The sequence below is a fragment of the Schistocerca nitens genome, chromosome 9, assembly GCF_023898315.1.
Source record: "Schistocerca nitens isolate TAMUIC-IGC-003100 chromosome 9, iqSchNite1.1, whole genome shotgun sequence".
NCBI classification, from domain to species: Eukaryota; Metazoa; Arthropoda; class Insecta; order Orthoptera; family Acrididae; genus Schistocerca; species Schistocerca nitens.
The window spans coordinates 67,179,038-67,205,234 of NC_064622.1; the positions used below are offsets into that span (position 1 = coordinate 67,179,038).

Sequence of the window (26,197 nt, forward strand, 5' to 3'; positions counted from 1 at the left end):
CGATGTACAGTTCTAATTATGTGCAAAGCAAACAAATTAACAAAGAGATTTCTCTATTGCACATTCATTTATGTTTTTTTCCCTACCAATGCTACAAGTACTATCGGTAATCACACTATTTACTACGTCATTTACTTACTTTACCAAAACTACCGAACTTTAGTTTTGGTAGAGCGCAGCTCTAGTACCTCCCCATGTGTTATTAGATCTGCCCATCTAATCTTCCGCGTTCTTCTGTAGCACCACATTTCAAAACCTTCTGTTCTCTACTCGTCTGAAATCCTTATCGTTCACGTTTCACTTCCATACAAGGCTCCACTCCAGACAAATAGCTTCAGAAAATACTTCCACTGAATACTTCTACAGAAATGTATACTTGATCTTAGCAAATTTATCTTTTTTGGAAATATTTTTTTTGGTGTTGCCACTCTTCATTTTATACCGTCTTCTCTACTTCGGCCAATATTAGTTTGCTGCCCAAACTCATCTGCAACTTTTAGTTCCTCATTTCCTAATCCAATTGCCTTAGCAGCCACTGATTTAATTAACTATGTAAAGATTCCCTTGTACCTCGTATCACTGTTGTTGCTGTTCGTCTTATGGTCTCTTTTCAAAATCCAATCCATTTCGTTGAGCTATTCACCCTTTGCGGTCTCTGAAAGAATTACAATGTTACCGGCAAACAACGTTTTTATTTCTTCTCTATACGCTTTAATTCCCTTTCCGAATTTCTCCTTGGTTTTCTATACTGCTTGCGCAATGTACAAATTGAACAACATCGGGGGTGGGCTGCAAACATGTCACCACTGCTTCTCTTTCACGTTCATCGACTCTTGTAACTAGAATCTGATTTCTATAAAAATTGTAATTATTCGATCGCTCCCTGTTTTTTATCCCTGTTGTCTCCACAATTCCAGTCAACATTATCAAAAGCTTTCTCTAACTCTACAAATGCTATACAAGTAAGTTTCCCTTTAACGCATCTTATAAACTAAGTCGTGGGGTAAGCATTGCTTCGTGTGTTTCTGCATTTTTCATAAGCACGAACAGCCGGCCGGAGTGGCCGTGCGGTTCTAGGCGCTACTGTCTGGAGCCGAGCGACCGCTACGGTCGCAGGTTCGAATCCTGCCTCGGGCATGGGTGTGTGTAATGTCCTTAGGTTAGTTATGTATAATTAGTTCTAAGTTCTAGGCGACTGATGACCTCAGAAGTTAAGTCGCATAGTGCTCAGAGCCATTTGAACCATTTGAACCATAAGCACGAACTGCTCTTCCTCGAGGTCGGCTGATACCAGTTTTTCCGCTCTTCTGTGAATAATTCCAGCCGGTATTTTGCAACTATGATTTAGTAAACTGATAGTTTGGTAATATTCACAGGTATCAGCAGCTGCCTCTGTTTGAAACTGGAAGTTTAATACAAGAAATGAATTCTGTTAGATAAGGACCTAAACTTCCCCTTGCATTTTTCGTAGCAGAATGTGCACCAAAATACTCCTTCGATTAATCTACGAGATGCGAGTATAAAACAACGGACTGATGCTGTCACACAGTAAGCACTCATGCACCAAGGATGAACGACCAATAGCTGTGAAGCGAATCCTTCTCAGTCGAATGTGACATCTCTGGTGTCAAATCAGTGCGGCTGTGGCCTACGTTTGTTTAAGAGATACTATTTTGTTCTGGTGGAAATATGATGTGTGTTATAATAGAGCAACGAACGGTAGCGACATTTCCCTTGAAACTCGGAAAAACTGCTGCTGAAACTTATGTTTTACTAAAAGCAGTGTATGTCGAAGACTATCACGTACGCGAGTTTCTGAGTGGCCGAGAAGGCATTGAAGATGACCCACGCCCGGGACGCCATTCAACATCAAAGACGGATGAAAAGTAGGTAATCTGATTCGATCTGACAGTCGGTTGAGTTTTCGATCGATTGCTGAAACTTAAGGAATTTACATAACCAGTTGAACATGAGAAAAATGTGTGATAAGCTGGCGCCAAAAATTCTCACCTTCGAACGAAAAGAAGCTCGTGAAAATTTTTGTACTAACACTTTCAATACCACTGAAATTGATCCTAATTTCTTCGAAAGAGTGATAACACGTAACGAATTTTAGCTTTTCACTACGCTCCGGAAACAAAGCGATAATCCATGCACTGGAAGGAGCCATCTTCACCGAGAGCGAAAAAAGCTCGAATGAGCAAGTTAGCATTCAAAGGGATGACGACAGTTTTTTTTTAGATATTGCTGGAATTGTGTATTTTTACTGGGTTCCTGAAGGTCAAACTATTGATCAACATTGCTACCTTGAGGTTCTTGCTCAGTTTAGTGAGAAAATAAGACAGAAAACGACCCGAACTGTGGAAGAACAGGTTATGGGTTTTGCATCATGACAACGCACTCGCTCATACAACATTGTCTGTTAAGAGGTTTCTACCGAAGTATAGCGTTCCAATGGGAGACAAACCCACCTTTTCCGCCTGACCTAGAACCCTGTGACTTTTATGTACTCCCCAAGGTCAAATATTCAGATCTGCATTAAAAGGAACAAGATTCCAGTCCTTTGGAGTAGTGAAAGAAAAAACACTGGATCTCATCAAGGAGCTCACAGGGGGAGACTTCCGGCAGGGGAGTATACTGAGGCTGAAAATAACTAAATATGTATGTTTTTGAATAAAATGTTTTACAGCAGTAGTCCCGTTATTCTATAGCTACGCCTTGTATAGCAAAGCGGTTTTACTTGCAGTTTGGTTATTTGTAACCAAAAGGGCGTTAAATATGCAGCGAATATTGGCTGCGACGGACACTGAAATCCCCAATCTTAAAGCAGATGTCACGTGTTGTCATGTATAAAATATGGAGGCCACAGATCGAAGTCTTACCAGAACCCTTGTATTGTATGTTAACCGGGGGCCTAGAAACGACGGAGAGACTCCGTTCCCGCCGCAGCCGCAGTGGTCCACAACCGCAGGACGACTACCGCAGTCCACTTCACCCCACCGCCGCCCCACACCGAACCACTCTTTCAGGATTATTGTGCCGTTCGGCCCTCGGTGGACACCCTGCTCCCCCCCCCCCCCCCCCCTCCCCCAGGAAATGACTCACACCAGACGAGTGTAACACATATGTTTGCGTGATACGCGTGTACGCGTACGTGGAGGAGTGGAGAACTTGTTTGCGCAGCAAACGCCGACATAGTGTAGCTGAGGCAGAATAAGGAGAACCAGCCCGCATTCGCCGAGGCAGATGGACAACCGCCTAAAAACCATCCACAGACTGGCCGGCTCACCGGACCTCGACCAAAGTCCGCCGGGTGGATTTTCGTAATCCGGAAAGTCGTGCGTTAGACCACACGGCTAACAGGGCGTGCTACCAGAACCCTTACGTCACCTCCAATTCCGTTAGCTTCAGCAATTTCACCAAATTGTCACTGTCCGACCAACACCACAGTACGCTAGAGATCAGTCACCACAACCAAGCATCGGTTAAATAAAAGGGTTAGTGTGGGGAACGTATCAAAATGGAACCGAAATAAGATGGCTTCGTCCAAACTGAGCAACATATTAATAAGTAAGTGGCAACCTCCGAATCCCGTCACGAAGCAAATGCGGCAGATCATACTGTGGTGACCTTGCACCCTTGCGAGAACCGCCAAAGTTACGCCAGGCTTCCACTACCCCATCCCCCGTTCTTACGCAGCTTTTTATACGAAGATTTAGCAAATTCTATAATTTTGTAACTAATGAAGCATTTTCAAGAAATATTACTTCAGTGATCCATATTGATGAAGTACATTGCACACTGAAACATAAAGCTATCATTGTAGTAAATAAATTACATTTCCAGGAACTATGTAAAAACGTGAAAGTAAACCAAGACCTGCATCTTACTGTTCATGACAGCTACTCTGATCCATATGGGCACGACTGGCAAGCACAGCGAAACCAACTGTACGTTGAGATTGGCAGAAGGACTACACGGGTTAAATGTTTATCACGGTGGTTAGCAAAGCAGCTTGTGCCAAACTTCACGTGTGCAGTGCGTGCGGGCCGCGTGATGCCAAGGCCCTCCCTGTCACTCGGCTTTGTTCGGTCATTCTCGGAAGCACCCGGTGCACTGCGGTGGGGCATTTTACATTCGGCACAACTCTCTTGAGTTCTGCAGAATCCTGGTGTCGGCACTGTTTACCCTTTGGTATTTGTTTCGTGATATGAAGGACTTTCACACTTCCAGTGGCTGTTTGCACAAAAAGAGGCAGTCTATCTATCTGTCATACCAACTCTTCAAAGTGAATACTAATGATAGAACAGAGGAATGGAAATTCTCAATTCGCATAAGCGACAGGTACTGCTTATTTGCTAGAAAATTATACCGGGTGATCAAAAAGTCAGTAAAAATTTAAAAACTTAATAAACCACGAAATAATGTAGATAGAGAGGTAAAACTTGACACACATGCTTGGAATGACATGGGGTTTTATTAGAAAAAAAAAACAGAGTTCACAAAGTGTCCGACAGATGGAGCTGGACAGCAAAACGTCAGTGACTGCGCATGACAATCGTATATAAAAGGAGCTGTAACGAGAGAGAGAATCACATGCGCCGGCAGTCGCAGCATATTGACGTTACCGGAAAAGTCGCTTTTAGTGAAGCTGTATTATCAGAATGGGGAATGTGCTAGTTCAGCGTTACGATCCTATCGCCATAGGAAGGGGATTCGAACGGGTAAAGGTCCGTTGACAAATGCAGCTGTGGCGAGAATGATTTCTAAGTTCGAAGCCACGGGTTGTTTAGACGACAGACCCCGTAGTGGCCGACCGAGCACAAGGCGTAATGCTGCTGAGACAGTTCAGGGAGAAATGGAGACTGTAGCGGGTTTATCTATGCACGGGGAAGTCAGCGCTCGTGCAGTTCCACGTCGCACTGGCATTCCATACACTACTGTTTGGTTGGCACTTAGGCGTACAATCCGATGCTAGCCATACAAAATCCATCACCACCATGAACTGTTACCTGGCGATTTAGTGAAGTGGAGGGCATTTGCGGTGTGAGCGTTTAAAAAGATGGCAGAAGATGACGACTGGTTGAGATGACGTGTTGTGGACCGACGAAGCTCATTTTACGCTCCGAGGGTCTGTCAACGCCCACAGCTGCAGAATTTGGGCTACCGAAAATCTTAGAACTGTCGTGTAAACTCCATTGCACGACGAGGAAGTCACGGTATGGGTTGGATTTTCCACATATACCGTTATCCGACGTTTTTTCTTCGAGGAAATGCGTGATTCCGGTTTTGTAACTGCTACCGTGACGGGTGAGAGGTACGCCGATATGTTACAGAATCGCATCATCCCCAGCCTGGTTGATAAACACCTGCTGGAACGTACGATGTTTATGCAGGATGGCGCTCCATCCCATATTGCTAGACGCGTGAAAGATCTCTTGCGCGCGTCGTTTGGTGATGATCGTGTGCTCAGCCGCCACTTTCGTCATATTTGGCCTCCCAGGTCCCCAGACCTCAGTCCGTGCGATTATTGGCTTTGGGGTTACCTGAAGTCGCAAGTGTATCGTGATTGACCGACATCTCTAGGGACGCTGAAAGACAACATCAGACGCCAATGCCTGCTCTGGACACGCTTTACAGTGCTGTTCACAACATTATTCCTCGACTACAGTTATTGTTGAGGAATGATGGTGGACATTCTGAGCATTTCCTGTAAAGAACATCATCTTTGCTTTGTCTTACTTTGTTATGCTATTTATTGCTATTCTGATCAGATGAAGCGCCATCTGTCGGACATTTTTTGAACTTTTGTATTTTTTTGGTTCTAATAAAACCCCATGTTTCCAAGCATGAGTGTCAATTTGTACCTCTCTATCTACATTACTCCGTGATTTATTCAGTTTTCAAATTTATACTGACTTTTTGATCACCCGGTACTACCAAGCAGCAAGAACTCACACTTCTAGATGACAATGAAAGAGCAAAGAATTAGAACGATTGACAGAGGGAATTCATTCTTGTGTACATCAAGAAACACTTTGTGCTAAATTTGCAGGCATGTAGCACTCAACGAAATTGGTGGTACGAATAGTAAAATTTCTGAAGTCGCACCCACATTTCCAATTTCAGTTGCAACAATTTTCAGTGGAAATGAACGAAGAGTTTGAAGACTTCATTTATTACTGCAAATTGCGCTGGTAAAGCCAAGGGGCATGCCTGGAACGACTTTTCGATTTAAATATCGCTGTTGTTGAATTTATGAAGGCAAAAGGAGTGTAGGAACGAAAATTAGAACATCCTGAATGGATTGCACACTTTGCACTTGACTGCACACGGCAAAGGAAAGGAAGGAAGGAAGGAAGGAAGGAAGGAAGACATCGACATCGAGGTCTACAGTGACTGAGCACAAGCTCGTATTTGTCATGGAGGAGAGGGAAATTGGCTATGCCGTTTCAAAGGGACCATCCCAGCAGCGATTTAAGGAAAGCACAAAAAATCTAAATCAATATGGCCGGACACAGGTTGGAACTGTCGCACTCCCAAATTCAGATCCAGTGTGCTAACCATTGCGCCGCATCACTGCACATTGCCCACAATAAGACAGTGCATGGTAACTTGTTTCTGATGTGATGGGGATGCATTTAAAGAGAAAATCACGTTGTGGAAGGGACGCGTTCTGACAAAGGCAAACCAATTCGCTAATCTCACCGGCATTTAAGAAAGCGCGAGGTCTGACAAATTGATTGTGGCCTTGCTAGAATTACAACGATAGTTTATAAAGTTCTTGAGGACACTGCCAATCATACACCTGTTTCCAAGAATGTTTGCCGTTTCAGTTGAAAGCGCCCCTATGCATGTGCGACGTAACTGATTGACCTGCAAGGTAATTCCAGTTTTAATTACAAATCTTTTGACATTAAATCGGTCCAGTATTTATACATTGGTTTTCTCAGATGATTTTCCAAGTCTCCATAAAGAGGTTGCAAAAGTGCTACAATATTTTGGTCGACATATTTGTGTGAAAGATCTTTTCACGATTATGAAACTAAATACGTCTCGATTACATGCAACTTGAGAGCGAAATTCTGCGTCTGTCCGTATGCCGACAGTTTGTACGAGATAGAAGTTGTAGTATGTCTTCAGTGCGCCAAAACTAATTAATTGATGCTGAAAACTTGTTTGTGATCTGTGTTGTTGAGAAACGTGAAATATAAAAGCATTTACGACTATACTGCCATTTCAATGTGGCGCATTCGCTGTTTTCCCTTCTCCCCCCTCCTCGCGCTCAGACACTGCGGCGTGATGGTGGGGGAAATGTGAAGCGAGGCTGAGCGCTTTGGCACTCAGGCTCGAGCATGGCCCACAAGCCGAAATTCGAGCATGCCCACGAGCCGAAATCTTGTACATCCCTGCTTTAGCGTGAGCCAACGTTTCACTCACACTAGAATAACAACAAAATATCTAATACAAAGTTGGCTTCTTCCAGTGGTGTTGCGACACCAGATACCTGTGCAGCACAGCTGAGGGCCAATGGCGGAACATGCATTTGTTTGTAAAAGGATTCAAAGTAAATATTCAGAGTGTAGCTGTCTGTAGGTACAACGAGTAACAACTCCTATAATATTATTAATCACTCTCAGAAGGGATGGTATAGATATCTTTCTCATTTCCAATGCAGAGTGTCCCAACTGAAACTTGGCAGCAGGAAAATTAGTAGCAGGAGGGGCTATTAAATTGCATTTTACTCCCCCCCCCCTTTTGACTTTTGACTACTTCCTCCATTCTCATGCCTCGCTTCCGTCTTCAGTCGGCAGAAACTGGAAAAAACCGGAAGCCTTAGTATGTTTATAACTTTTATTCATTGATGTAGAACAAAAATGGAAATGAGCGTTTGGCGTCATTGGCCGAGGCCCCTTGCGAAGCAGGTCCGGCTGCCTTGGTGCAGGTCTTACTACATTCGACGCCACATTGGGCGACCTGCGCGCCGGATGGGGATGAAATGATGATGAAGACAACACAACACTCAGTCCAAGCGGATAAAAATCCCCAACCCAGCCGGGAATCGAAGCCGGGCCCATAGGATGGCAATCCGTCACACTAACCACTCAGCTATCGGGGCGGACAGGATGTAGAACACTGCGACTGTGATGAGAAATAACTACCTTTCCGGATGATTAAGTTTTTATTACATCATGACTGACTTCGAATCGCCAAGCGACTCATCTTCAGAAGGTGCACACTTTTACTCATTGTATCATTGTGAGGGTTGTGTAGAGTTGATGGCATCCATGGGTTTGATTCTGGTGCACAAACATAAAACACAAATATAAAACACGAACTTTGCCACACGAACAACTCCCGTTTATTTTACGGGCTGTATATGCTTTACATCCTGTAGAGCATATGGGAGTTACTTTTGGAAAAGTTTGTGTAGTGCTGTGACATAAATGGAAGGCATAAATTATGTTTTCCAGAGTAAAGTGTGCGCCAGGATTAAACCCATGGATGCCAATAACTCTACACAACTCCCTCAGTGACAAAAACACTGATTAAAGTGTGTACCATATCAAGAGTAGCCGCTGGGAGATTCAACACAGGTCACGGTCTAATAAAAGTTGAACCATCACAAATGGCGACTGGTTGTAGTTGTAGTTGGTTTCAGCATCCGCTCATCGATATTTAAGATCCTACAACACTGTAACGAGGGCAACGGCCTTGCCGCAGTGAATACACCGGTTCCCGTGAGATCACTGAAGCTAAGCGCTGTCGGGCGTGGTCGGCACTTGGATGGGTGACCATCCAGGCCGCCATGCGCTGTTGCCATTTTTCGGGGTGCACTCAGCCTCATGATGCCAATTGAGGAGCTACTCGACCGAATAGTAGCGGCTTCGGTCAAGAATACCATCTTAACGACCGGGAGAGCGGTGTGCTGACCCTACGCCCCTCCTATCTGCATACTCCACTGAGGATGACACGGCGGTCGGATGGTCCCGGTAGGCCACTCGTGGCCTGAAGACGGAATGTACAACACTGTAGCGAAGTACCAGAAAGAACTCCATTCTTGAACATGAGGGAACTATGTACGTGGCAGCTCTGTGAACCAGGCGCGCTGCTGGTACAAAAACAATGCTAGTGGTAGACGTCTGTTTGTAGTAGTCGTATCTTTATGACGCTTCTTGGACGAAATGAGACTGTAGATACTACACGGTGACAACAGCGTGCATTTACAGTTGCGGTTAGAGGGAAAGGCTTGTTCTCGTAGGCTCGAGATACGAACATGAGTGATAGGAGTACTCACTACCGTAATTTCCCATAACTATGGTCCAGACCCACAGCTATGGTCCAAGCTGCCAGTCTCGAATCATACTGTTGAGCAGACCTGTGCAAATGTCTGTGAATTTAAGTAATACTGTGTACTAAAGCTGCTTCCATTTCATTCGCCGGCCGGAGTGGCCGAGCGGTTCTAGGCGCTACAGTCTGGTACCACGCGACTACTACGGTCGCAGGTTCGAATCCTGCCACGGGCATGGATGTGTGTGTTGTCCTTAGGTTAGTTAGGTTTAAGTAATCGTAGTTCTAAGTTCTAGGGGACAGATGACCTCCGCTGTTAAGTCCCATAATGCTCACAGCCATTTGAACCATTTGAGCCATTTAATTCTGGGGTTGGTATAACAACCAGTATTTGTGATATGGACAAACAAACAGTCTTGGTTGCAGTGTTAAAATTATTGGGAAGTAGTAAAAAATGTTGACACTACACCCAAGACTTTGTTTGTTCATACTTTTTATTGCTTCTCGTTATTTAGCAATGCTTTGTCACATAACTTTTAAGGAATTTGTGTTATATGATATTTTATAAAAAAAAACTGAAGCCTGAGACATAACTGTGGTCCAAGAGTTTAATCTACATGGTGTTCATATTAAGTTTCTTTGGATTCACCTGAAGCTAAAATAGCTCTTTTTAACACAATCTGCGGGCTTTACTTCAGTAAGTAATGAACAATAAGTATCAAAACAGGTAAGGTGGGATGCCATATCTTTCTTATCCCCGAAATACTATGGTCTTTTTCCTGAGGGAAATACTTGAAAAGTAGCTCAGTCGGAGGAAAGTGTCTAAAATTAAACATTTAGTCACTATCAAATATGAGAGTGAAGTCAGGGCAGGTAGTCATTGAAGCTGACAAATCTGGGGCAGAAATAAGATCCATGGTAAGGAATGGGATTTGGCCTACAGAAAGGGATCTTCTTATGTACAACGAATCTGATGTGCACTACCCTCCATAAGTTTGGAAACACAATACTGCCTATTGCAAAGGAGCAAGCTAGGAGTTGTCAGTGTGGGTTATTGGTTGTAATACAGAACAGCATGCTCAAATAACTATTAATAATGACACAGTACTGTACAGATAATTGTCGTACGTATACATACATAGTGGTTACATGCTGGTACGGCTCGGTTTTATATAAACTAACTTTACCGGTCCAAGCAGCTCTGCTAAAGACGCCACGTGGGGACAGTAGACGGCTCCACAGTGTAGAGTACCGTTGTTTACAGTTCTGTTCAGTTGTAGTTCCGTTTGTGTGAAGGTAGGATACACCGCAAAAGAAGGTGATACACGCAGCGAAAGTAGTGGTGATTCACGAGTAAAGACAATCAGTGAACACTAAGAAGAACTATAGATGGACTGGGGACTCACCACAATCAACTCCTTAGGGAGCAGAAAGCTACGTTACCATGCAAATAAGTTATTTGGCAGAAATGTCAATGTATAGCCGTACAATTTGTACATTTGCAACACTCAAGTAGCATTTGAACATAAATATCAACAGTTAGAAAAGGAGGTCTATATTTACATCGTAAAATGAAATGTAGAATCAAATGTGTCGGGCCTTAATTGCAAAAACAGGCACGCTTGCTATTTGTCGATTACAGCGCCATCTGCTGCATATGGAAAACAATGGTCTGAGTAAGCCGTAGGTACAGTATTTTTCGGTGTGGAATTCGGATTGCAGTAAAAATGGGGGCGAGGTTCCCATTTGAAAATACGAATTTGACCCCGCCTACGAAGGAACAGTAGTTAGGATATGGTGAGCTGTAGCATTGACTGATGTACTCTTTAGTAATATTAACTTTTCACCTAGAACATTTTTTTTTTGTAGAACGCGTTATTTCGACAAATTTAGCTGTCTCAAGTTAAAACAAACCCCCGATCTACATGTTTTCCACACCCACACACACACACACACACACACACACACACACACGCACGCACGCACACACACACACACACACACACACACACACACACTAAAGTGCGGAAGTTGAACCATGGGAAGTTACCGTACCTATCCCGCTTAGTCTTAATCTGTCCTTGTTTTTGTTTTCTTTTCCGGTCGGTCCCGCCCCCCCCCCCCATCCCCTCCACCCCTTCTACATCTACATCTACATTTATACTCTGCAAGCCACCCAACGGTGTGTGGCGGAGGGCACTTTACGTGCCACTGTCATTACCTCCTTTTTCTGATCCAGTCGCGTATGGTTCGCGGGAAGAACGACTGCCGGAAAGCCTCCGTGCGCGCTCGAATCTCTCTAATTTTACATTCGTGATCTCCTCGGGAGGTATAAGTAGGGGGAAGCAATATATTCGATACCTCATCCAGAAACGCACCCTCTCGAAACCTGGACAGCAAGCTACACCGCGATACAGAGCGCCTCTCTTGCAGAGTCTGGCACTTGAGTTTGCTAAACATCTCCGTAACGCTATGACGCTTACCAAATAACCCTGTGACGAAACGCGCCGCTCTTCTTTGGATCCCCTCTATCTCCTCCGTCAACCCGATCTGGTACGGATCCCACACTGATGAGCAATACTCAAGTATAGGTCGAACGAGTGTTTTGTAAGCCACCTCCTTTGTTGATGGACTACATTTTCTAAGGACTCTCCCAATGAATCTCAACCTGGTACTCGCCTTACCAACAATTAATTTTATATGATCATTCCACTTCAAATCGTTCCGCACGCATACTCCCAGATATTTTACAGAAGTAACTGCTTGGCTCTGAGCACTATGGGACTCAACTGCTGTGGTTATCAGTCCCCTAGAACTTAGAACTACTTAAAACTAACTAACCTAAGGACATCACACACATCCATGCCCGAGGCAGGATTCGAACCTGCGACCGTAGCAGTCGCACGGTTCCGGACTGCGCGCCTAGAACCGCGAGACCACCGCGGCCGGCGAAGTAACTGCTACCAGTGTTTGTTCCGCTATCATATAATCATACAATAAAGGATCCTTCTTTCTATGTATTCGCAATACATTACATTTGTCTATGTTAAGGGTCAGTTGCCACTCCCTGCACAAAGTGCCTATCCGCTGCAGATCTTCCTGCATTTCGCTGCAATTTTCTAATGCTGCAACTTCTCTGTATACTACAGCATCATCCGCGAAAAGCCGCATGGAACTTCCGACACTATCTACTAGGTCATTTATATATATTGTGAAAAGCAGTGGTACGATAACACTTCCCTGCGGCACGCCAGAGGTTACTTTAACGTCTGCAGACGTCTCTCCATTGAGAACAACGTGCTGTGTTCTGTTTGGTAAAAACTCTTCAATCCAGCCACACAGCTGGTCTGATATTCCGTAGGCTCTTACTTTGTTTATCAGGCGACAGTGCGGAACTGAAACGAACGCCTTCCCACCCTCGCCGGTACCCTATCTCGCCACCCCCTCGGCAGAGCCCTGAAGTGCTGCATAGTGGTTACACGGAAAGACTGTCGAGTATGGTAGATAAAATCCGGCAGCGAAACCCACTCTGTGCAGAACCGGCAATGCTGCACCCCCCTGGTAGACCACGTGGACTCGCCGTGCCAGCGCACACTCACCCGTGGTAGGAGCTGCGTCTTCTCGGAGCGCGGTCTGCCCGACAACTGACTGGCTGTCCGCTGGCCGCTGCACTGCAGTACCGCTCCTTATCAGCAGCCGGCAGATAACGGTTCATTGTGTGGCCGCGACACAGCTCGGCCGCCGCCGCTGACCCCACGCCACGCGGGGAGCCAAGCCCCTGACCGAGTTGCAACCCTCTACGCTCTCCGGTAGACCACCTTTGATCGTACACATATTAGACCACCGGGCCAGGAAAGAGAACACTTCACAGGTGTTTCGCTTAATGTGCACATACACTCACAAGGAGACGACACGACCGTGGTGTCGGCGATTTGTCCGAAATTTTGTGTGGTGAAAGAGGACCCCTAACACCTCACGTGGTTAAAATACGAGGGGTGTCCAGAAAGTAAGTTCCGATCGGTCGCGAAATGGAAACGACTATGAAAATCCGATAAAGCTTTGCGCAGGTGTGTTGGGCAGTGTCTCTAGTATGACCCTAGATAGCATCACGGCGCTCTTCTCATTTCTGATCTCACGGGGAGCACATAAAGATTCATAGAACAATAGTGTCTCCCGCCGAGTACGAGGGCCTGGTGAGAAATTTCGCCTGAAGCTATGTAGCCAACATGACATAACTGTCGTGCGGTTTCTTCTTCGAGACAATTCATAGCCGCATTCTGCAGGGGCAATGAAGGTGCTCCTACATCGTTTTCAATTGCCAATTTTTGATTACCCACAATACAGCACGTAATGCCTCTCTCTGAGTTTCATCTCTGCTCACATGAACCACTGGCTATGAAGACAACATTTTGGCACAGACAGCGAGCTGTACGCTAGCGTAGAGAATCGGCGGAAAGCACTGGCGGCTGCCTTCTATGACGAGGGTATTGGGAAGTTGGTACAACGCTAAGAAGTCAGAACGGCGACTACGTAGAGAAGTAGCTGGAAGGTGTAGCTAAGTGTTACAAGTAAAACATATCTGATTTTCACTGCAGCTTCCGTCTCGCGATCAATCGGAACTTAGTTTCTGGACAGCCCTCGTATTAGGACGCACTACTCGGAAAATCCCGAGAAAAATCGATCCAAAGTTTCTTAGGTGCGTTGTGTGTGGCGTAGATGGTTAGGGCTCGCACACTTACGCCAGAGGTCTCGGGTTCGATTCCTTTTCTGGCACTTTTTTTTCTGTTTCATTTTCTTTTGTTATTCCACCAATTATTCAAAAAGTTTCTCAAACCTACATTATTTTTAAAACATTACTTTAGCTCAAGGACGTAAAGTTTTTCATTTACTGAAAAATATTAGTGCTCGTTGTTCTATTTCGATTTATGGGGTTCCAAGGTTTAAAGGGACTTTTTAAGAGTCCCCTTGCGATTATAACGGTCATCTGCGCATACGACTGTGCGCGATCCGTGAGAAGTAAACGGCAGTTTGTTTTCGATTTCGTCGTGAACAGACGTGACTGTTTCAAATTTCAACGTGTTATTCCGATCCGAGGTTAAACATGTCGACTGAAGAAGTTGCTGGCTCATCTGGATAGGAGAAGAAATTCCTGAGGAATCCATTCATAGTGATCTATTAAAATTACGATTGAAGGACGCAGTGGTGTTTTATGAAAAGCTGTTGACGGAAAATACACTCCTGGAAATTGAAATAAGAACACCGTGAATTCATTGTCCCAGGAAGGGGAAACTTTATTGACACATTCCTGGGGTCAGATACATCACATGATCACACTGACAGAACCACAGGCACATAGACACAGGCAACAGAGCATGCACAATGTCGGCACTAGTACAGTGTATATCCACCTTTCGCAGCAATGCAGGCTGCTATTCTCCCATGGAGACGATCGTAGAGATGCTGGATGTAGTCCTGTGGAACGGCTTGCCATGCCATTTCCACCTGGCGCCTCAGTTGGACCAGCGTTCGTGCTGGACGTGCAGACCGCGTGAGACGACGCTTCATCCAGTCCCAAACATGCTCAATGGGGGACAGATCCGGAGATCTTGCTGGCCAGGGTAGTTGACTTACACCTTCTAGAGCACGTTGGGTGGCACGGGATACATGCGGACGTGCATTGTCCTGTTGGAACAGCAAGTTCCCTTGCCGGTCTAGGAATGGTAGAACGATGGGTTCGATGACGGTTTGGATGTACCGTGCACTATTCAGTGTCCCCTCGACGATCACCAGTGGTGTACGGCCAGTGTAGGAGACCGCTCCCCACACCATGATGCCGGGTGTTGGCCCTGTGTGCCTCGGTCGTATGCAGTCCTGATTGTGGCGCTCACCTGCACGGCGCCAAACACGCATACGACCATCATTGGCACCAAGGCAGAAGCGACTCTCATCGCTGAAGACGACACGTCTCCATTCGTCCCTCCATTCACGCCTGTCGCGACACCACTGGAGGCGGGCTGCACGATGTTGGGGCGTGAGCGGAAGACGGCCTAACGGTGTGCGGGACCGTAGCCCAGCTTCATGGAGACGGTTGCGAATGGTCCTCGCCGATACCCCAGGAGCAACAGTGTCCCTAATTTGCTGGGAAGTGGCGGTGCGGTCCCCTACGGCACTGCGTAGGATCCTACGGTCTTGGCGTGCATCCGTGCGTCGCTGCGGTCCGGTCCCACGTCGACGGGCACGTGCAGCTTCCGCCGACCACTGGCGACAACATCGATGTACTGTGGAGACCTCACGCCCCACGTGTTGAGCAATTCGGCGGTACGTCCACCCGGCCTCCCGCATGCCCACTATACGCCCTCGCTCAAAGTCCGTCAACTGCACATACGGTTCACGTCCACGCTGTCGCGGCATGCTACCAGTGTTAAAGACTGCGATGGAGCTCCGTATGCCACGGCAAACTGGCTGACACTGACGGCGGCGGTGCACAAACGCTGCGCAGCTAGCGCCATTCGACGGCCAACACCGCGGTTCCTGGTGTGTCCGCTGTGCCGTACGTGTGATCATTGCTTGTACAGCCCTCTCGCAGTGTCCGGAGCAAGTATGGTGGGTCTGACACACCGGTGTCAATGTGTTCTTTTTTCCATTTCCAGGAGTGTAATTGAATTGCATCAACATCTTCGGAAGAAATCTCTCGCTTTGCTATGTTATTGGCCGGAGAACTTCATAATAATACACTGGGGAGAATAAATATTTACTTCTCATTAACTCTTGGGGCCCGCATCTCGTGGTCGTGCGGTAGCGATCTCGCTTCCCACGCCCGGGTTCCCGGGTTCGATTCCCGGCGGGGTCAGGGATTTTCTCTGCCTCGTGATGGCTGGGTGTTGTGTGCTGTCCTTAGGTTAGTTAGGTTTAAGTAGTTCTAAGTTCTAGGGGACTGATGACCATAGATGTTAAGTCCCATAGTGCTCAGAGCCATTTGAACCATTAACTCTTGGGGAGGTCAAACGAATCCGGAGGGATATTATGCAATTTCTCAACATGACGAAAATATGCCAACTTGGTCTGTAAAAGTCATACCTCCAAAATGCACTTCTTTGGTGGAGCTTGTGATGTTTAGTTTTACAGGCAAGTTAAAAATTTCATAAAGCGCTTGCAAAATTGCAGCGCATTGTTACAGGAGAGTCGTGAAATTAATTCCCTGGAAGATTGTATAAAAATTCATTCTATGGTTAACCAATATTACGAGACATGATTCAGTATGCCTGGTTTGCCTCAAAATTATCTGAAACCCAAAACATTTTCGTAAATGTTAATGGGGCATGTTTTTATACACGTTTATTGCAAATGTCCCGAGACTGTAAAAAATCCGCTTTTATATGTTGCACAAGATGTCGCAAAAATTATTGCTTTGCTTTCTTTTTACGATAATTACCACTGCGGTTCTTGTTTATAATTATTATATGTGTAAAAATTGAATGTTTCCCAGTCGACTTTGTTATTCTGATTAAAAACCCAATGTTTCTCCTAATATACTTTACAATGAAAAATGGAAAACCCACCGCCATGAATTGTGTTGGACAAAAAGAAAATAATTTTTATTCAATAATGTAACTAATTTGTTAAAGATAATGTAGGTTCGGGAAACTTTCTGAAAAATTGGTGGAATTACAAAAGAAAATGAAACAGAAGGAAAAAAAAGTGCCAGAGGAGGAATCGAACCCGAGACCTTTGGCGTAAGAATCCGAGCCGTAACCATTTATTTATTTATTTTTTTTTATTACAGTGGGCAGCTGGCAGCTAACCCTCTGACCGAACACGCTGAGCTACCGTGCCGGCTGTAACCATCTAGGCCAGACGGCGTCTCGGCAATGGGCTAACATTTTATACTCATAACGCACCTAAGAAACTTTGGATCGATTTTTCACGGGATTTTCCGGGTAGTGCGTCCTAATATTTTAACCACGTGAGGTGTTAGGGGTCCTCTTTCACCACACAAAATTTCCGACAAATCCCCGACCCCACGGTCGTGCCGTCTCCTTGTCAGACGACGAAATCGTGGGACAGCGGTATGCACTTATACAGACGGCTGCAGTACCGCGTACACCATGTATAAAAGGGCAGTGGATTGGCGGAGCTCTCATTTGTACTCAGATGATTCATGTGGAAAAGGTTTCCGACGTGATTAAGGCTGCAAGAAAGGAATTCACATATTTTGAATACGGAATGGTAATTAAGGCTAGATGCAAGGGACATTCCATCTCGTAAATCGTTAGGGAATTAAATATTCCGAGATCCAAAGCGTCGAGACGGTGCCCGGAATACCAAATTTCAGGCATTACGTCTCACCACGGACAGCGCAGTGGCTGATGGCTTTCGCTTATCGACTGAGAACAGCGGCGATTGCGTAGATAGTCGGTGCTAACAGACAAGCAACACTGCTTGAAATAACCGCAGAAATCAATACGGTATGTACGACGAACGTATCCGTTAGGACAGTGCGGCGAAATTTGGGGTTAATAGGTTACGGCAGCAGACGACCGATGCGACTGTCTTTGCTAACAGCACGACATAAAAAATTAAAAAAATGGCTCTGAGCACTATGGGACTTAACTTCTGAAGTCATGAGTCCCCTAGAACTTGTTGTTGTTGTTGTGGTCTTCAGTCCTGAGACTGGTTTGATGCAGCTCTCCATGCTACTCTATCCTGTGCAAGCTTCTTCATCTCCCAGTACCTACTGCAACCTACATCCTTCTGAATCTGCTTAGTGTATTCATCTCTTGGTCTCCCTCTACGATTTTTACCCTCCACGCTGCCCTCCAGTACTAAATTGGTGATCCCTTGATGCCTCAGAACATGTCCTACCAACCGATCCCTTCTTCTAGTCAAGTTGTGCTACAAACTTAGCTTCTCCCCAATCCTATTCAATACCTCCTCATTAGTTATATGATCTACCCATCTAATCTTCAGCATTCTTCTGTAGCACCACATTTCGAAAGCTTCTATTCTCTTCTTGTCCAAACTATTTATCGTCCATGTTTCACTTCCATACATGGCTACCCTAGAACTTAGAACTACTTAAACCTAACTAACCTAAGGACATCACACACATCCATGCCCGAGGCAGGATTCGAACCCGCGGCCGTAGCGGTCACGCGGTTCCAGACTGTAGCGCCTAGAACCGCACGGCCACTCCGGCCGGCAGCACGACATCACTTGCAGCGCCTCTCCTGGGCTTGTGACCGCATACGGGTGGACCCCGGACGACTGAGAAACCTTGGCGTGGGCAGATGAGTGCCGATTTCAGTTGGTAAGAGCTGATGGCGGGCTTCGAGAGTGGCGCAGACCTCACGAAGCTATGGACCCAAGGCACCGTGCAAGCTGGTGGTAGCTCCATAGTAGTATCGGATGTGTTTACATGGAATCAGCTGGGTTCTCTGGTCCAATTTCACCGATAATTGACTGGAAATGGTTCTTTTCGGCTACTTGGAGGCCATTTGCAGCCATTTATGAACTTCTTGTACCGAAACAACGATGGAATTTTTTGGATGGCGATGCGCCATGTCACCGGACCACGACTCTTGGCGATTGGTTTGAAGAACATTGTGGACAAATCGAGTGAATGATTTGGCCACCCAGATCGCCCGACATGAATCACATCGGACATATTGGGGGCGCAGTCGAGAGGTCAGTTCGTGCACAAAATCCACAGGCAACATTTTCGTAGCTATGGACGGCTACAGAGGTAGCATGACTCAATATTTCTGCAGTGGTTTGCACTACGTCGGGCAAAAGGATGTCTGACGCGATGTTAGGAGGTATCCCATGACTTTGATCACCTCTATTTACATAAAAGGAAATGTAATACAATGAAATATATTATTTTTTTGTATGCGCATCCTTCTGACTGATGGCCCGCCGGACTTCGGTTCTTCACTTTCGTAATAAAATATAAAATGAAACACGTGAAGCGGACGTTTTGATGTTATTTTACTATACTGCAACCAGTTTCAGTGACTCGATATACAATCTTTAGGCCCTAACTGAAACTGAGAGGGTGAATTCCAGTCCTATACATGATCCCATCACTGGCCAACTTCTATTAAGTCACAATAGTTGGTGGTTGATGGTTGGAGAGAAAACGTCGTTGTTACAATATACTACGGAAGCCAGGTCACTGACGGGAGCGTGTATTGGACTGGAGTTCACCCTCTAACAACCAGTTAAGGCCTGAAGATGGTGAATTCAGCCACCGAAACTGGTACAATATAACAAAATATCATCAAAACGACGGCTTCAGGTGTTTCATTTTACATTTTATTGCGAAAGTGAAGGACCGAAGTCCGGCGGACCATCAATCAGAAGGATGGACACAAAAAAAAAAAAATAAAAGGACATGTCCTGTCTGACTGATCGGGCCGCCCGCGGTGGCCGAGCGGTTCTAGGCACTTCAGTCCGGAACCACGCGACTGCTACGGTTGCAGGTTCGAATCCCGCCTCGGGCACGGATGTGTGTGATGTCCTTAAGTTAGTTAGGTTTAGGTAGTTCTAAGTTCTAGGGGACTGATGACCTCAGATGTTAAGTCCCATAGAGCTCAGAGCCATTTGAACCAACTGACAGACTCTTCATCGCCCAGCCCAAACCGCTAAGGATAGAAACTTGAAATTTCGAGAAGGAGTTAATGTTATATGGCATTCATCGTTTAGTAAGGGATTGTTCGAAATTACACCCCTAAGGGGGCGAAGTAGGGGATGAAAGGTTTTTTGAAAATATGTCGCTATTGCGGCTATTTTGAAATTAAAATTTGGTTTCTCGGTAAGAAATAAAGAAATACGAGTTCCAGCAGTTTGGAAATTTAACTCCAATGAGGATTAAATAGTGGGTGAAAGCTTTTTTTTTAAATAAATTGTTATTTAACATTACTAAAGCATTTTTAAAGCTACATTTACGAAAACAGATGTTTGACTTTCCGGCCAGAAATAGAAGAAAATACGTGTTTCGTCTTTCTTGGAAATTCAGTCGCTAAGGGGGCGATATAGCGATTTTTCATTATGAAAGAATTTTCACACGTAAATGTAAGAAAATTTGAATTTGCCTTCTCGGTTGGAAATAAAAAACTAAGCCTTCCAGTGCTTTTGGAAATTAAATCCCTGTTGTTGTGGTCTTTAGTCCAGAGACTAGTTTGATGCAGCTCTTCATGTTACTCTATCCTGTGCAAGCTTCTTCATCTCCCAGTACCTACTGCAACCTACATCCTTCTGAATCGGCTTGGTGTATTCATCTCTTGGTCTCCCTCTACGATTTTTACCATCCACTCTGCACTCCAGTACTTAATTGGCGATCTCTTGTTGCCTCAGAACATGTCCTACCAACCGATCCCTCCTTCTAGTCAAGTTGTGCCACAAATTTCTCTTCTCCCCAATTCTGTTCAGTACCTCCTCATAAGTTATGTGATCTACCCATCTAACCTTCAGCATTCTTCTGTAGCACCACATTTCGAAAGCTTCTATTCTCTTCTTGTCCACACTATTTATCGTCCACGTTTCACTTCCATACAAATACTTTCAGAAACGACTTCCTGACACTTAAATCTATACTCGATTTTAACAAATTTCTCTTCTTCAGAAACGCTTTCCTTGCCATTGCCAGTCTACATTTTATATCCTCTCTACTTCGACCATCACCAATTATTTTGCTGCCCAAATAGCAAAACTCCTTTACTACTTTAAGTGTCTCATTTCCTAATCTAATTCCCTCAGCATCACCCGATTTAATTCGACTACATTCCATTATCCTCGTTTTGCTTTTGTTGATGTTCATCTTATATCCTCCTTTCAAGACACTGTCCATTCCGTTCAACTGCTTTTCCAAGTCCTTTGCTGTCTCTGACAGAATTACAATGTCATCGGCGAACCTCAAAGTTTTTATTTCTTCTCCATGGATTTTAATAACTACTCCGAACTTTTCTTTTGTTTCCTTTACTGCTTGCTCAATATACAAATTGAATAAAATCGGCGATAGGTTACAACCCTGTCTCACTCCTTTCCCAACCACTGCTTCCCTTTCATGTCCCTCGACTCTTATAACTGCCATCTTGTTTCTGTACAAATTGTAAATAGCCTTTCGCTTCCCGTATTTTACCCCTGCCACCTTTAGAATTTGAAAGAGAGTATTCCAGTCAACATTGTCAAAAGTTTTCTCTAAGTCTATAAAAGCCAGAAACGTAGGTTTGTCTTTCCTTAATCTATCTTCTATGATAAGTCGTAGGGTTAGTATTGCCTCACGTGTTCCTACATTTCTCCGGAATCCATACTGAACTTCCTACAGGTTTGGCTTCTACCAGTTTTTCCATTCGTCTGTAAATAATTCGTGTTAGTATTGTGCAGCTGTGACTTATTAAACTGATAGTTCGGTAATTTTCACATCTGTTAACACCTGCTTTCTTTGGTGTTGGAAATCCCTAAGGGGACGAAATAGGGCCTGACTGATACACTGACTTGAAATTTCGAGAGTTGTTATCTTGTACTGTAGCCATCGTTTAGTAAGGGATTGTTCGAAATTTCACCCCTAACTGAGTGAAGAAGAGGATGAAAGGTTTTCTGAAAATGTCACTATTAAGGCAATTTTGAAGAACTACGAAAATTGGTTTCTCGTTCCGAAGTAAAAAAATAAGTTTTTGAGCCGGTTCTGAAATTCAACAACTAAGGGTCTAAAATAGTGGGTGAAAGTTTCTTTTTGAAAATAAGTCTTTACTGAAGTACTACTAAACCATTTTTAAATTACGTCTACGAATTTTGGTATTTGATTTCTCGGTTAAAAATAAGAAAATACGTTATTCAGTGTTTTGAAAACACATCATTATATATTAAACATTTTAAAAGCTAAATCTATGAAAATTGATGTTTCACTTATAAAAAACTGTGTGTAAAAGGATGAACGTTTCGACGTAAATATCACCACAAGAACACAAAAAGGCCCGATTAATTAAAACCTCTGACTCCAGGTACCAGAATCGCTTATTGGTCAGCAGTACATTCGTAACAGACCATGTTTCTACAGCTGGCCGAAGTGGCCGTGCGGTTATAGGCGCTGCAGTCTGAAACCGCAAGACCGCTACGGTCGCAGGTTCGAATCCTGCCTCGGGCATGGATGTGTGTGATGTCCTTAGGTTAGTTAGGTTTAACTAGTTCTAAGTTCTAGGCGACTAATGACCTCAGAAGTTGAGTCCCATAGTGCTCAGAGCCATTTGAACCATGTTTCTACAGCCTTAATTAGCGTGAAAAGTTTAGTAGATATTTCAGTTTGTGAACAACATAACATTCGATTAAGGGAAAATAAAAATATAAAAAATCTGTGCAGACCCTACTGTTTGCTCGAGCGACGAAGGGGAAGCCAAACTACGAGGGCTATCCACGAAGTACATTACATTTTCGTTTGTGCCAGTTAGGGGCGGGGCTGGCGCGGCCATCTTGGTGTCATGGCATTCCGCCGCTCAGTCGGCATCCTGCCGTGCTAGTGAGAGGTTCGTGCTGTACTCCGTTGAGTTACTGTGACAGTTTGAAATGTTAGCGTTAATTGAAAATGCCTCGAAGTGCATGCTGTAATAAGGTTTCTGACTGCAAAAATCTGTACACCGATAGAAATCTATCGGCAGCTTTGTGAAGTGTATGGGGACAACATAATCACTGAAGGTGGAGTGCGTCAATTGGTCATAAAATTTAAAAATGACCGAAATAACAAAAAAATGGTTCAAATGGCTCTGAGCACTATGGGACTCAACTGCTGAGGTCATTAGTCCCCTAGAACTTAGAACTAGTTAAACCTAACTAACCTAAGGACATCACAAACATCCATGCCCGATGACCGAAATAACGTTCACGACGAAGAGCGAAGTGGAAGACCCAGCATAGTGACTGGCGAACTTGTCGAAAAAGTCGATGCCGCGGTCCGTGAAAACCGCAATTTAACAATAACGGAACACTCTATGAGTTTTCCACAAATTTCACGAAGTTTGTTGCACGGAATCATTACCGAAAAGCTTGGTTACCACAAGTTTTGTGCAAGATGGATACCAAAAATCTTGACAGAGATTCACAAAAATCAGCGAATGGCTGCAGCGTTAACATTTTTGGACGCTTACGAGAAAGATGGCGACTCATTACTCGATCGCATCGTTACTGGTGACGAAAAATGGTTCAAATGGCTCTGAGCACTATGGGACTTAAGATCTATGGTCATCAGTCCCCTAGAACTTAGAACTACTTAAACCTAACTAACCTAAGGACAGCACACAACACCCAGTAATCACGAGGCAGAGGAAATCCCTGACCCTGGCGGGAATCGAACCCGGGAACCCGGGCGTGGGAAGCAAGAACGCTACCGCACGACCACGAGCTGCGGACTGGTGACGAAATAGAGGTTCAGCATGTGAACTGCGAAACAAAATTGCAGTCAATGCAGTGGGGGCACTCAAATTCCCCCCCCCCCCCCCCCCAAAAAAAAACCCAAGAAATGCATGCAGACAATGTCGGCAAGGAAGGTGATGGCGACTGTCTTTTGGGACAGAAAATGTGTGATTTTTGTGGATTTCCTGGAAAGAGGCACTACAATAAACTCTCAAAGGTATTGCCAAACTCTGCACAACCTCAGAAGAGCAATACAAAACAAGCGCAGGGGAAAGTTGGGCTCAAAGATCTTGCTGATTCACGACAACGCCTGGGCCCACATGGCAAATGCCACTCGTGAAGTTCTCGAATCTTTTAAGTGGGAGTTGTTTCCTCATCCGCCGTACAGTCCCGACCTGGCACCGAGCGACTTCCACTTATTCCCAGCATTGAAGAAGTGGTTGGCTATGGAGCGTTTTGATGACGACGCACAGCTTCAAGAAGAGGTAACCACGTGGTTGAAGTCGCAGGCGGCCGAATTTTACGACGAAGGAATTTACAAGCTCGTCCATCGCTACGATAAGTGCCTTAATTTAAATGGCAACTATGTAGAAAAGTAGTATTTAAGTGTGGCTTTCATCTGTATATAATAAAAAAATTTCCAATACTTTATTTATTTTTAATTCCAAAACGTAATTTACTTTGTGTATAGCCCTCGTAGTATGGTATAAGATAAACCGGAGCCATACCGAAGTTATCCTGTACCCCTGCCATAATTGCCAAAGCTGCAAATCTCTGGCCATCATCTCCATAAAACTTCCCTCCTGCAATTTTTTCTACAGAGATCTACCAAGTTTTATAATTTTGTAAGTAGGTTTGATGAAAATGACGCACAGAGACCGACATTTCAATGAGATTCGACACATGAAGTACAAGGACTAAACATTTAGCATAGTGATTAGCAAAAAAAGCCTAAGACCTCGTTACAAGATCATTTTTTTGTCTAATCCCCTCTTTTTTATTCACAACAAGCTCGTGCACAAACCAACAAAGTTTTTTTCAATTTAACTTCACGTCTGGAGCGGACGCTGTTCATGTCGCGAACTATTTTGACGCTAGCTGGAATGGCTACCAATGCAGACGAAGCATTTCTTGCTCTCTGTGTAAAGAAGAAAAAGAAAACAAGACGCTGGTCCAGGGAATGGTTGAAACAGAGATAAATATACCCATGAAAATCCGCTAAAGGGAATGTTACACCCAAAACCTGACGATTACATGAAATTTCTCCAAATGGAAAGTAAAGCTTTACATAAACGAATTACTTCACCCTCACATTGAAAAAGAAGACACAAGAAAACGAAAATTTATTCTCTAATGCTTGATCCTCCAGTAACAGATTATTCAAATACAACAACGTGCGAGCGTATATATTATCTGTGGAAGAACCGCAGAGCTTCTATTCTTAGGGTTCCGTGTCTAAATCGGTAAAAACGGAACCGTTATAGAATAACTTTGTTGTCCGTGTGTCTGTGTATTCGACTGTAAAAAACCCTTTCTATAAAGAACGAGTTGACGAATTACGTTGAAATTTATGCCACATTCTAAGGTCGTCGATCCCTTGGCTGAGTAAAAACTTGAAGCTTCTAAGTCAATACTCAAAAATACGGCCATTTATGTGACATATTTTGAGACTTGCAAACTCACTCATAAAAGCCTGTAGGGTACTTTCCGTAAACTTAGAATCAAGAATTTTGGCAAGAAGCAATGTTTCACAGTACAAGGTAAATCAAAAGACTGAAAATTATCAATTAGTATTTGTCACACGAAAAAAATTTTTGTCATGTGTTATACAACTGTCTGTTCGTTTGTTAAGACCCCTTTTTTCAGGAACAGGAGAAAACTGTATCAAGTCGAAATTTGTGGCACATTCTAAGGTCTACGATCTCTTGGCTGAGTAAAAACTTGAAGCTTCTAAGTCAATGCAAGCAAAAGGTATGGCCATTTAGGTCTCACATTTTGATACTCGCAAACTCACTCATCAAAACCTATAGGGAACGTCCCGTTGATCTAGAATAATGAAATTCGGTAAGAAGCAAGGTTTCACAGTACAATTAAAGGAAAAATCAGAAAATTGTTAATTTTTAATCACGTCATTTCTTATCCGATTTAAAACTTAGAATTTAAAGTGAAGTTTTGGAAATCTCGCGACCGATAGCTCCGATGTCTTGCCAGAATCAATGTTCATAGCAGGCAAAGATCGTCGAGAGTCTAGATTCGTGAGATGGATAACTGTCTATATGTATAGCTAAGTTTGTACGAAAACCTCGGGGCGCGGGTCCTGACCAGTTTATTTTATTTTATTGCACTCCTGCTTACATATTGTTCAGTAGAATATTGATTTTCTCCTTAAGGGGGGTAGGACGTCAAACGGGCCGACTTGGAGCAGGAGAGGCACCACACGAAATTTTAATTTCCACTGTCTATACTTTTGCAAATAAATTTATAAAACTTTGTCAACACGACC

General features: G+C 44.3%; 1 protein-coding gene and 1 pseudogene across 4 annotated transcripts in view; one reads left to right on the plus strand and one right to left on the minus strand.

The window, feature by feature from the left end:
- Positions 1-26,197, minus strand: part of LOC126204414 (glucose-6-phosphate exchanger SLC37A2) — a 376,862-nt gene that overhangs the window by 203,789 nt on the left and 146,876 nt on the right. The window contains exon 1 of one of the 4 annotated variants that reach the window (XM_049938797.1): positions 12,891-12,950. The exons of 2 other annotated variants lie outside the window; for them this stretch is intronic. The gene's annotated coding sequence lies outside the window, so the exon portion shown is untranslated. Of the gene's footprint in view, positions 1-12,890; positions 12,951-26,197 lie in introns of those variants that run through there. One more of the 4 variants, XM_049938799.1, reaches the window with a different exon arrangement.
- On the plus strand, positions 8,706-8,823 carry LOC126204626 (5S ribosomal RNA; annotated as a pseudogene).